The sequence below is a fragment of the Crocuta crocuta genome, unplaced genomic scaffold (genome assembly GCF_008692635.1).
Source record: "Crocuta crocuta isolate KB4526 unplaced genomic scaffold, BGI_CrCroc_1.0 scaffold87, whole genome shotgun sequence".
In the NCBI taxonomy this organism is placed as follows: Eukaryota; Metazoa; Chordata; class Mammalia; order Carnivora; family Hyaenidae; genus Crocuta; species Crocuta crocuta.
In genome coordinates this window covers 4,149,335-4,161,529 of record NW_027532166.1, presented here as the reverse complement: position 1 = coordinate 4,161,529, position 12,195 = coordinate 4,149,335, and the positions used below count along the sequence as shown (strand labels likewise).

Sequence of the window (12,195 nt, the reverse complement as noted above, 5' to 3'; positions counted from 1 at the left end):
GCTTACTCCTTCAAAGCCAGCAGGGAATCAACTTCTCCCATTTCTGCTTACAAAACATCTTATGTAATTTAACCTCATTAAGAGAATAGTGATCACATCACGCTCATCAGTGTTACTCATGCTCAAAAAAGAGGGTTATGCAGGATGTATTGACCAGAGAGTGGGCATCTTGGGGGACCATCTTAGGATTCTGTGTACAGTACACTCCCATTTTGTGGATGGAAAGAAATTCTCAGAGAGGTTACATTCCTAGCCCGGAGTCACAAAGCCAACAGCAATTACCAAGCAGGACTTGGTTATTAATAGCCTTCTAGGCAGGGTGCACCTTCGTATTATACCACATGGGCTGGCACAATGTCTTCAAGAACTCACTGGGTGAGGACACCTGAACAGCTGTGCGTATTGAGCCTTGAGACAATGGCAGTGTAGACGAGAGCCCCTCAAAGTGTGGACTGTGGGGCTGGTGTTGGTTTAGGAACTGTTTGTTACTGCAACGAGTTAAGACATTGAGAGCAAGTGTTTAGAAATGTTTATACCAATCTGATATTGCTGGCACATTGAGCACATTATACTTTTGTGCTTTTACAGAAGTGCTGGATGCCAACAGATTGGCAAACACATACACAGCAGAATAAAAGCAACCCCCCCGCCCCCCTAATAACCCTCCACTGATAGAGTGAGGAATCTTAGTGTCAGAACACAGCTTGTTGGTCCTGTTGTCATCAGATAGGGTCCCGATGGCCCTTGCTCTAGAGCTGAAAATAGAACGCACCTGGGAAAAAGACCACCCAATCTTCTGGGTTAAAATAGTAACTAAGATCCTTGAAGCTTTTCTGGCCAGTGCTCTTGCACATTGTTTCTTGCTAAGCCCAGCCTAAAGATAACTCCAACTGGATTTCCAACATTTTTGGGTGCCTTCTGAATCGGAATATTCAGAAGCCCTGATGGTCATTGCTGTGTCATTGCTTTTGGAGTTCATAGAAAAGCTGTCTTGCTGGCCTGCCGAATGCTCAAGGTTGGTTAACAATGTTGTCTCAAGCTTCTTTTGGTGACAGGTCACCAGAACCCATATGAAATAGTGCTGGTGAAAATGAGGGTTTGATGGAGATTGCAGAGCGAGGTTGGGACCAGCCGGTGACCAGGCGCTGAGGCAGCTGCCCTTGGCCTCTCAGTTATGCCGCTCTGCCTCCTGCTTCATTGTCCTTGCCAAACTCTGGCTTTCTTTGGGTCTCAGTACACTGTTGACCATGACAGCTATGTCCCCATTCCCAAATTCACATGCCTTACTTCTAATATCCCATAGAGGCTGGTGAGTATCTCTGACCTTTAAGTCCAGATTCTCAGGGAGGAGCATCTGAGGAGCCCAGTTCGGGCAGATGTCCACTCTTGAGACAGATTGATTAGTACAGTGTGGCACCTGGGTCCCCTCAGTGGGGTTTTCGACCAGCTGTCAGAGGGGAAGCATGATCGAACAGACGCTGCAGAATGCCTTTTAAACCGGCCCATGTGTTGACTTCAAGAGGACATATTAACATTCTCTCCGTGTAGGGTATGTTGATTAGCTTCCTAAAAAACATAATTAGTGAAGACCTTTTTGACACTTTGTAGCTCAATCATTGTCTGAAACATGGTCCTGTTTTCATTAAGACCAAATATCAGAACAACAGGGACACACAATTTTATCTTCCTGAAAAATCTCTCCCTTCAGAATAGAAAGACTTTGGGCTACATCTAATTATTCCTGTGCCTGTTAATTTGATAGCTTGAAAAATGTTTGTAGTCTTTAAGAATGTCTATGGAAATTTCCTGTCCCTGCCACAGATCAAATTGTTTAAATGATGGACAGCAATTTTATATTGAACTGTGATAATAGTATCTCATTTGCTGCTACTTAAGTGATTTCTTTTCCTCTTAACACATGTAGGTCAAGTTACTCCTCCAGTCTAAAAAAATTGTGAATAAAAAAAGATGGTAAATGGAAGAAAGCCAATTATACAACAATTTTAGATGTTTGAAGTAATACCATTGCATTTCCCAATATTGATTATTTTTTCACTTGATTACAGTGACTCTCCTCAGCCATTTATTACAGTATAGATCATAATTCACAGACTGCATTTGTTCTAAACTAAAAATAAGTGTGCTAGGAAGTGGAATGAGGAAGGTGGTGAATGAAAAGTAGCATTTTTGACATCAATGAATAAGCATTGAGTAAATAATCATATTTAGCTTTTCTGAGCATTGTATTTGACTAATAATATATTGAACTCCTTTGTCAGAGAAAGGAGTGTCCATCTCCTGCATTTACCCTTTATTATATATAGTGGATTGAAGACAAATTTTATGTTGTTTCTGTCAGATAGAAGAGAAATGGAGAAAGGAGACAGCTGGCAGCAGTCACGGAGTTTTGTGATCTGTAATTACGTAGTGAAACTTATGTTTCACAAACCCAGGCTCAACTTACCAACTCATGTAGTTGGACCTTCTCTGAGTGAAGGGGGCTACCCCAAGTATCCTACAATCTCATGTACTCTTTGCTAAATGGTCAAACAGCTGCTTGAGTGGTTTCTTGGTTCAGTATGCTCCACTAACTGCACTGATCAGTCAAGCAAGTTCTAGACCCTAGGGGGTGTCTATTCCAGGAGATAAGATACAAGGTAGAAAATGTGGAGTGTCAGGGGGTCTAGGCAGGTAAAGAAGTCCAGAGGAGGGAGCCATTAATTCAATACCTGTGTTAAATGCCTGATGGACACTGGACACTGTCTACTTTTATATTTTTTTCATTTATTCATTCACTCAGACAGTCAGCCCATACTTAGTGATCATTGTGTGCCAGGGGTTAGCAAAAACCCAAATAACAAGGTAGTCTCCCAACCCAGAGATCAGCCTCCTAGGAGAGGGATGGGCTAGAGAAAGATGGAAAGAATCATTCATTGCTGCACAGACACCGATGGGGCAGCACCATGCAGGGGCCACTCACCTAAGTCCTGAGCATACTCTTGTGGATAAGCCCGAGGTATCCAGGGATGGAAGGAGGGTCGGGTCAGCCCTGCAGCTGATATTTACAGTACAGATGAAGCGTACCTCTCATTTCAATATAGATTTGTCAGATATTCTGTTGAAAGGGGTCTGGGGCCTTAGAGTGAGGAACTCTTCATTCTGCTTTGGAGTGTTTACCAAAGTGTCATAGAACAGAGGGTATTCAGTGAGGGTGTTGAAGGAGGAATAGGAGCTTGCTGCATGGGGATGAGATGATTGTAGCCAGAAACACCACCTGTGGAGAAGACAAACCTGCTTATTACCGGTTCAGATAGCACATGGTGTTCAATGATTATAACATGGGGCTTACTTTTTCCACTACTCTGCATTTTATTTAGAAAATCTACCAAAATGAAAGAGGAGTTAGGCTTTCCTTTGGAAAATTAGTAACCCTAGGGCTTGAAAATAGTTTGCTCTGAAACTTGGAAAGCAAATGTAAACACATTTTTCCCCTTGTCAGAAAATGTTTAAACCGATTAGGATGCAAAGATTAGGGGCTTAGATTGGATTCACAGGACATACGCCAGCCCCACATATGTATTAGATTATTATTTTTTTTGTTCTGAAATGATACAGGCTTTTTGCCCATAGAGTAAGGCTTCTTGACACAACTGAAAAACCAAGAGAGGAAACTCTGAGAAGGGCCTATGCATTTCACTGTGGAAACCTTGAGCTTAAACATTCAGTAGACATGGATCTTGAATTTTGCACTCAGCTTTCCTTAACCTTCCTTCCTTTTCCTTCTTTTCCCAGATTCCTCTTGAGAAAAAGGCAGCTGTTTAACCTCATGCATATTTGCATTATTCCAAATGATCTCACAATTATGGTTAAGGTCCTTGGAAGAGGCTACCATGCTTATAAAGAGGAAAGTAACCTCCAAACGGAAGGGTGCTACACATCCAGGGCAGACAGCAGAGAAAATGGGGAGACAAAGCAAATGCATTTTGCCAACAAATGTCGTGGCGGGAATCCAGGCACCTGCCAGGTGGAAGTCCTTGGGAGTGATGAAACGGTTATTGACCTAGAATTCATGCGTCCTCCCCCATTCACACTTGATAAACCGCCAGGTCCAATTCTCTTCATACCAGCTCACCTTTTCCAATAATTTGTCCTCCAACAGCTGTCCAGTAATATTGCTTAGGGTCATTTGTTGTTATTGTTGTTTTTAACTACAGACTAACCAATATTTTTGTGCCCTAAATTTTATTCAGTGAACTCACTTCCTTGATCCTTCATCAAGGAAGAGATTTCTTTAGAATCAATGAAATTACCAAAGAGCACACCACTCCTGTGAGCGTTAGCTCTGCCCTCAGCCTCCCGTGAGTACTGGGGGTTCTCTGCCCATCGGCACTCACGTGCCCCTACCTTGTGCAAGGTGCTCTCACCTTATTGTCTCCATGGACATTGTTTCCAGGCCTGAGTGGCCTCCCTGAGGGTCAGCATCCAGAGAGGGAAGACACAGAGTCTAGTTCTGAGCCCCCAACCACCATCTAATCATGAGAAGTAGCTATCAAAGTCCCTGGTACAGAGGGAGTGGAGGCATTGTGGGAACACTGCCCCTCAGAGTGCTTACAAACTTCGTCCCAGGGGATTAAGGCAAGAGAGACATACAGGCTTAGAGGATCGGGAATGAGCCCTTACCATAAACCCTCCCCCCTAACTTGGTACCTAAAAGAGCTCATTCTAGTCTCTTAGTCCCTTTTTAAACCATACCAGCTTGCCTTTCTGTATAAATCTCCCTTAATCAGGCCAGGATCTTGCCTCAGCATCAGGGCTTCCCAGAGTGTCCTCGGTTATGTTCTTACCAGCCCTTTTGAACTTTTTAACACTGTGTTTGCTCTTTCCTTGCACCTGACCTTGTATAATGTTACCTGCCATCTGCATGCTTTAGATGCCTGCCCACCTTGACCTCTGGCACTGGTCTGTCCTGTGACTCACCATCCATTGCTGTGTGTTGGTTGTGTATTAACTTACTAGTAAAGTGGGTGCACTATTGATGGCATGCATTGAGTTAGCATGTTAAAAGCTATGATTTATTAAACAGAATAAGTTAAGTGGTTTGCCTTCACGAAGTATTAGCAAATGTGGGAAATTACATGAGGGACAAGATTTTATTAGAATACATGGGCACACATTTGGTATTCTTGTTTTGACTTGTTTTATTAACAGTGATGGTTGTTTTTTTTTTAATTTTTTTTTAATATTTTTATTTATTTCTAGGAGAGAGAGGGAGATACAGACTCTGAAATAGGCTCCAGGCTCTGAGCTGGCAGTCAGCACAGAGCCCGACGCGGGGCTCGAACCCATGAACCGCGAGATCATGACCTAAGTGAAAGTCGGACGCTTAACCGACTAAGCCACCCAGGCGCCCCCAGTGATGGTTGTTTTAATGTTTATTTAAAATTACTATGTCTGAGTTACCCATAACGNGTATTAGCAAATGTGGGAAATTACATGAGGGACAAGATTTTATTAGAATACATGGGCACACATTTGGTATTCTTGTTTTGACTTGTTTTATTAACAGTGATGGTTGTTTTAATGTTTATTTAGAATTACTATGTCTGAGTTACCCATAACATTCATCATATCCAATAGTAGTTGTTTGATTAGATATTTGTCTCCTTTACAATGTTGTTCAATTGCAATCTTCAAGAAGAGGGACTGTGTCTTATTAGTCTTTGCTTAACAAATAATAGTTGAGCTTATTTTGAGAGTCTCTCTCTTTTGAGAGAGAGAGAGAGAGAGAGAAAGGGACAGAACCCAGGAAAGTCACTGGTCTCTTCTGGTATAAACTGTAATTTTCAGCATATAACCAGCTTGTATGATATCATCAGTTTAATAATCAGTATACATGTCCTGAAGCAAGCTAATATTTGGGGGTGCAGTGTCCTTGTAACCTTTCTTGCTGTGTTACTCACCCTGCTTCCACTTCTCCAAATAGAGACAGCTTAATTAACAGTATAGAAATAATCACTGATATGTATACCTATAACATCAGTATCTCCAGGCTATGATAGGTCATTGAAAGTGTTGTCTTTCCTTCCCCAACGCCTCTTGGCCCGAGATTTTACGAAGAAACGTTGTTCTTTTAGAAAAAAAAAAAAACCTGTAAAATAGCTTAATGACACAAGCTTTGTTTTAAATAGCAGTTTGGAGTAGGACTAAGTTCATTCTGTTGGTGGAATGCAGTTAGACTTGGCTGTACTGGAGAGCAGCGGCTGCACAGGGGAGCCATCTGTGTGGTCATGGGATAAGCCAAGGCCATGTGCTTTTCTCTTAGTCTCTTTCCCTTTTTGCAGCCACCATGGGCCTCTCACTCCCCCGAGTCGCTTCTCTAGCACCTCCTTGAAGTCAGGAAATATGAAGTTCAGCCCTTACCCTGATGGTCCAGGCATTGCACCATGCTGGCCCCTGATCTGCTGTCTGGCCTTACTTAGCTCTGAGCCCAGACTGGTGTGCCCTCTGTTCCCAAAGCTTACCTGTCTTCTTTTCTCTGAACGTGTGCACATCCTAAACACCTTCTAACATTAGTTGAGAACCTGTCTGCTCTGTCTTCCTGGCCTCAGTAGTTGAAGCCATTGCTTCTTCCCTCAACTCTTGTACCTCATAAATTAGACATCTGCAAATAGCATCTGGGGTCATTATTTCTTGTTGCCAGATAGGACTATAAAATTCTAGGGGGCAGAGACTGTCAACAAGTGTTATTTTAGCTCCCTTCAGTGCCTGGCACTGCCTGGTTCTTTATATATAGTAGATACTTAATAAATATTTGTTGGCTAATAGGTTTCACGTCCCTTAAGATCAGCTGTTCTTAATTAGTTTAATAATAGAGACCTTTTTTTTTTAATGTAGCATACAGAGGGAAAATCTTTTTGGGATGAAGTGAGATATAAATAAACTCTAATAAATAATTATAAGCCTTCCAAAATGTTAATGCTAACCGATAATCTTTTTCTCCATTTGGCGTTTACTTTCCCAAGAAGTAAGGAAATTTTTAATTAGTGCTGTTTGTATATGAGCTCCGAATCAATGTTAGAGTTCTGCTAGATGCCATCGAAGCTTAATTCTTAGACTCCAGTGGTTGAATGTTCACAATAGAACACACTTCCAAGGATCATTTTAATACATTTAACTTACTATTATCTGAATAATATTTATTTAGTGTTTCTTGTCACAGTTATTGCAAATGATAGTAATTTAGCTAGTTAATCTAAAATGGGTTGTTGTGCTAAAGATGCATAAAAGATCCTAATTAAGAACCAAGTAAATAAGTAAGTCTTTAAAGGAGATTTAAGTCCCTGCACAGACTTGCTCAGGATGAGAACTTGCCCTGTGCTGACGGGGACTTGCAGGCTGTATTTGCTAACATGGCAAGTGCCAACGAGTCTGTATGCTTTGAAGGAGATCAGACAATAGTACATATTGAATGGCACCCTTGTATACTAAAAGCCCCCTTTATTTTTTTGGCAACAGGGTTATTGAAATATAATTCACATACCATATAATTACCCACTTAGAAAGTGTACAATTCCATAGATTTTAGTCCATTTACAGTTGTACAACCATCGCCACTATCAATTTTAGAACATTTTCATCACCTCATAAAGAAACCCCAGTACCTTTAGCTGTACACTATATGGTCTTTTGTGACTGACTCCTTTCATTTAGCTTACCGTTTACAAGGTTCATCTGTGTAGTGATGTGAATCAGTTCTTTATTCTTTTATATTGCCAAATAATATTCCATTATATGGATATACCACATTTTATCCGATTCATTGCTTGATGGACATTTGGGTGTGTCCATGTTTTGTTGTTAACGAAAAGCACAACTATAAACATTTGTGTATAAGTTTTTGTGGGCAGTCTTTTTGTTTTCCTTGAGCATATACATAGGAATGGAATTAACTGGTCCTATAGGAGGTCTGTGCTTAACCTTTCAGAGGAACTTCCAGATTGTTTTTCAAAGTGACTGTATCATTTTACCTTAGTAGGAATACTTTTACTGTGAGGAAGTGGGATCGTGCAATATGTAAGAGGGTTTCTACATTTGCAAACTAGTGCATTAGTTCACATTTCAGAATTTCTCTCATTGATGTTTTTTTCTTACAACTTTCTTGAGGTATAATTGACATCCAGTACAACTCCCACATTTTAAGTGTGTAGTTCAGTGATTTTAGTAGATTTGCCAAGTTGTGTGTGTATCACTGTAATGTGGTAACTGATGCACACCACATTGTCTAGGCATCTTCATCACTGCAATAAGACCTCTCTTCCCATTCCCATTTCTGGGACCTGTCCTTACTCATTTAATGTTATTTGCTGGCCCACGTGACTGCTGAGCCAAAGGGCTGAGAAAACTTCATGGCTAACAACATAAAACTGAGACACTTATATCAACCTAATTTTTTATTTCTTTTCTTTTTATTTATTTATTTAGTTTAGTTTTTTTTTGTTTTTGAGAGTGTGCACACAAGTAGGAACCAGGGGCAGAAGAAGAAGAAGAAGAAGAAGAAGAGAGAGAGAGAATCCCAAGCAGGTTCTGTGCTCAGCATGGAACCTTGTACAGGGGTCAATCCCTTGACCCTGGGATCATGACCTGAGCTGAAATAGGAGTTGGGCACTTTAAAAAACTGAGCCACCCAGGTGCCCTTCAACTTAATTTTTTTTTCCAAGTTTGTAATTTCATACTGCAATTTTGAAATCCAGAACTCTCTGGAAGTTGAGAATTTTTCATAACTTATTTGGTGGAAAAGTTTGATTTGAAATGATATGTGGATATGTATAATATTTATTTGTTCTATTTAATGCGAATAATCATGTGTCTTACTACACAAATATTAGTATTTGATTATGGGGTGCTGCCCCAGCTCTCACTGGGGGTTTGTAATAAAAACACATACATGTATTCTTTCATCTTTTAAAATCCTAATAAATTGAACTAGCATAGCTGACCCCAATGTTTTTTTTTTTCCCAAGTTGTTTATTTATTTTGAGAACGAGAGAGAGAAGGAGAGAGGGAGAGAGACAGAGAATATGAATGGGGAAGGGGCAGAGAGAGAGGGAGAGAGAATTCTAAGCAGTGTCTGTGCTGTCAGTGCAGAGCTCCATGCAGGGGCTTGATCTCACAAACTGAGATCATGACCTGAGTCAAAATCAAGAGTTGCATGCTTAACTAGCTGAGCCACCCAGGTGTTCCCTGGCTCCAGCAGTTTTAGATATGGTCTTATGGACCTATTTTTGCTTTCAGCAGCCAACACCTCAGGGCCTTTGCACTTGCTGTTCTGTTCTTCTTCCTGGAAGGAAGCCTCTGGGCTCCTCTTTGTTATTTAGGTATCAGCTTTGCAGGAATCCCCTTTCTGACCACCCCCAAACATTTGTACTGCTGTTATTCTCTATTGTGTTGCCTTGTTTTATAGTTTTCAGGACACTGATCCTCACCTACTGTGATCTAACATATTTGTCCCCTTGCTTGCTATCTGTGTCTCATCCAACACAAACCCCATGAATCAGAGATCCTGGCTGTTGATTCACTGAGATGTGAGGACCACAGCTCCTGGCTTCTGGAGTCCCTGCTGGAGTGTCTGTTGCTCTGGAGCCAATTCTGCTTGGTTTGCCCATAGGGAGCCAGCTGGACTTGACCTAATGGTCAGTTCTTGGGAGCTGCTCTCAGACTCCCTAAGGCTGCTGCCTCTCCCAGAGCATCAGAAACTAAATGTTTGGTCTTCACTCTTGTGCCAGCCTGTCACCATGGAGATGGAGACAGAAAGTTCTCTGAGTAAGAGAGGACCACGCAGCAGTGAGAGATATTAGACAATCACCAGCCTTCAGATTATCTTCTTTTTTCTTCAAATGCAGATTTCCATCCATGTTTTTGGGACAGGAAGAAAGTTGTGACCAAAATCAGTCTGTTCTTCTCTCGTCAGGTAACTAGGTGACGGGCATGCTTTCTGATACAACACACGAGAAAAGAGAATGTGTAATTTTTTCCCATTCTAGCTCTTTTGCCCCTCAATTTACGCCTGGTTTTAAAGCCCAATACTCATGAGAGTCAAGGTCCAGGCAAGAATCCTGGCCTTAGTTTCTTTGCTTGTTAGATTTAAGTGTCTTTGTTGAAGGATCAGCTGAGACAGCTGCTCCATGGTCCCCAGGGCCCTTGTCACTCCAGAGTGCCTCCACGTTGGCATCAATGGTTTGAGATTTTCTAAAGTTTAACCAAGCGAGTATTGTGAGTTCCACTCCTAGCCTCATCTCTTCCTCCCTTGGAGACTGTTTTCAGTTGGTGTAATGTCGATGTGATAGCCTCCCCGAGGGTCTGTGGTAAAGCGTAAATGGACAAACGTGTAAAGTTTTGCACAGAGGAGGCCCTTGATCACGTCCATTCCCTTCTCCAGCATCTGCCTAGGATTGCTTGGTTTGCTCAAAATCATTTCACTCCTTTGGAACATTTATGGGAATTTAAAAACCACTGAAGCTCAAATGTGTTTTATGAATTTGCCTAAACTGTGTAGAATTGCTGATATTCAACTCCTTTTGATTCACAAAGTGGAAGTTTGGTATTGTTGAATTTACTACTTCTGTGTGTGTCTATTTCACAGTAAAAGAAGGCGGGAAGGCAGCGGAGGGGTAATCACGGAGAGTCAGCGCCTTCAGTGCTTTGTGTTGAGCCTAAGACTCTAATCTGTTTGGTCCTATAAGATCATTGGAAAGTTATAAGAGCCTGAACTGCAGGGCCTGTGGGCCTGTGGAAGGGCTTGTGTGTGAGCAAGGCATGATGAATGTCAAGAACAAGCATGGTCTATAACTGAGGCATTGCATAGACGTTGAGGGAATTTAAGGTTTTGGTCCTAGTTTACTTTTACGTAAAATGGATTTAGGCCTTCATGGGCTCCATCTTTTCTTCATTAAAAAAGAAATCCTCAAATCTTGTACCACTACCATGTGTTTCTATATCTGCATATTTCCTTGCCATTTTGAAATAAAGTTATAATTAAGGGTTGACAGAGAAGGTTGAAAGTGAGAGAATAAAATATAAGAATAACTTCCCATAAAAAATCAAACTTGATATGCAATTTCTGTTCATTACCTGGGCATTAAAAAGGGGAGAGCCAGCTTATCTTTTAAGCTAGCATCTCATCCTTGGAAATTTAAAAATGTGAAGTTTGGTTCTAGAGGGTGAAAATGTCATTTTGTGAACACAAAGGAATGTATGAGAATTAGAAGGGACAAATAACAGAAAATGAGCTTATGATACATGTACTTCATTCAGAGCCCACCCCCCTTGGTTTGCCCAGCTTCCCATGGACACCCTAGGGTCAGTTCCCTTGCTACCCCCCGTTTTGAGTTGGAGCCATCATCTTCTTGAAAGTATTGGACAAGGATCAGAGTATTGGCGTCAGGATTTTATTTCTACATTGTGGGAGAAGGGCCTTTCCTGAGGACATTGAAGCAGGGAGTTGTGTCATTTGGGGACCAGAGTCATGGGAATAGTCCAATTTTTATTATTCATTCTTAGTTTCATTTTTTAATAAGCTTCACACATAAGTACATGTGTTTTACTTTACCTTAGAGGAGTGAAAAAGCAGCTTGGTCCTATTTACCCAAGGTCCTTCAAAAGTCAAGGGCAACCCAGGCCATCTGGATGTTCTTCCCTAACCCCCCTTCCCCCTCCAAGGCTCCCAATATGTTATAGAGTGAAGAAATGACAAAGCATAGTTCAAGTTGTGGCACATTTTAAATATTTACATTGAACAAATTATTGCTTTTTAATAAAATTATACAATATAGTCGAGTTCTTCCCAAGAAAATAACATAGTCAAAAGAAGTAGTGATGTCCCATAGGCTCTGTGGTCCAGGCTCTGAATGAAACAGCTTCTCCCTCCAGTGCGGTAGCTTCTCTGTGACTGTACCTGGAATCTCCTTAGGAGATAAAGTGGAAAGTCTAAGTTTCAGCACCTTTGAATTGGAAGCCTGGGCCTGATGGCTGGTCCTGGAAAGGATCTTAGAGCTACCCTGAGATGGGTCATCAGGGAGCTTCCCAGGATGTTCTTATTACTGCCTTTGTTACTATAAACATGTTTTCTTCCTAAAGCCTTCCTTTACCCTGCATTCCCTTCCTGCTAAGGCCCAAATCTCTCCTCCCTCCCTCTCTACC

The 12,195-nt window shown here is 41.4% G+C and overlaps 1 protein-coding gene across 2 annotated transcripts in view; it reads left to right on the top strand.

Moving 5' to 3' along the window:
- Positions 1-12,195, top strand: part of CACNA2D3 (calcium voltage-gated channel auxiliary subunit alpha2delta 3) — a 771,963-nt gene that overhangs the window by 45,183 nt on the left and 714,585 nt on the right. The window lies entirely within an intron of this gene.